The sequence below is a fragment of the Myotis lucifugus genome, unplaced genomic scaffold (assembly GCF_000147115.1).
Source record: "Myotis lucifugus unplaced genomic scaffold, Myoluc2.0 scaffold_54, whole genome shotgun sequence".
NCBI classification, from domain to species: domain Eukaryota; kingdom Metazoa; phylum Chordata; class Mammalia; order Chiroptera; family Vespertilionidae; genus Myotis; species Myotis lucifugus.
In genome coordinates, this window is record NW_005871102.1 from 2300462 (window position 1) to 2301693 (window position 1232).

Genomic DNA, 1232 nt, shown 5'->3' on the forward strand with positions numbered 1-1232 from the left:
ATGAAAGCAACTCCCCAGCCTGTGACATGGACTTCATTTTTTATAAAAACGGACCCGGGACTTGTACTGAAAAGAAGGTGGCACTGTGCACTTGTTGGTGCTGGAGCTGCCAGATGGCGGTGCCACCAGGCCATTCTCCCTCTCCAGTGTCACATATAACTGTTGAATTGTATATTTATTCATACAAACACAGATGCATTTACATTCCAAGTACTGGCAGAACATTAACCAGCTGCCGGCGCTGTCTGTCCCAGGGACTGTTTGGTGCACTGCCACCAGCAGGCAGCCTCACACAGGCAAGGGGTTGTCACTCCCACAACAAGTCAAGCTCACACACTGGGTTCCTCCAGCACACTCCCAGGCCCGGGTAATATCCGCACCTTTTCCGACACTTTACACATTATAACACATGTCTACAGCTTGTCTCTTGCAAGAGAAGGCACGCCCCCAAAGCAGACAGCATGCCTTCCATCACTTCACTTAAATGTTTCTGAATGCTTACTGTGGGTCAGGAACAGAGCTAGGGACTAAGATTAAGTGTCCCTAGAGAGGTACTGACAAGCCCATGGTGGCAGAGCCGGGTGGCAGAGACAATGAAAGAAACCAGCTTCATACACTAGGAAGTGTCCTAAGAGGAGTGCTGGGTGCAGAGGGAGGCAGTGGGGCCAGGCAGGAAGAGCTCTGCAGAAGCTGTGAGCGTGCAAGGGACCTGCGGGATGCAGTCATGCCCTCCTCTGCTGCCCTCCGCCAGGCTTACTTCCCAGCAAGGAAGGGAAAGGGGAGGAGGGAGGAAGCAGAAACATAGGGTGGGCAACATTTTCAAGACGAAGAAGGGAAACAGAACAGAGGCTACCGTGGGGTGATTTGGTTTTTGCTGCTGCTTTTCTGGGTGAGGATAATTAAATACAGAGGGAAAGGATCCTGCACAGAGGTAGAGGTTGCTGGTGCAGGAGGGAGGAGGGAGAGTGGTCAGTACTACAGAGCCCAGTCCCTGAGGGGTGGAGGGTGGGCCCTGTCTAGGTGAGGGATGAGGAGAGGACACGCCACCCTCCCTAGGCTTAGGGAGTCTCAGCTCCATCTTCTTTGTGCTGGAAACAACAGTCCCCCAGTGGGTGATGACGGGGTAGGCAGGGGTGGGTGGTGATTCAGACAAAAGCTTGAGGACAGAAGTGAGGGTTTCAATAGCCACTGTGTGGACAGGAGAGAACCGAACAGGTTCATGTTCCTTGTAT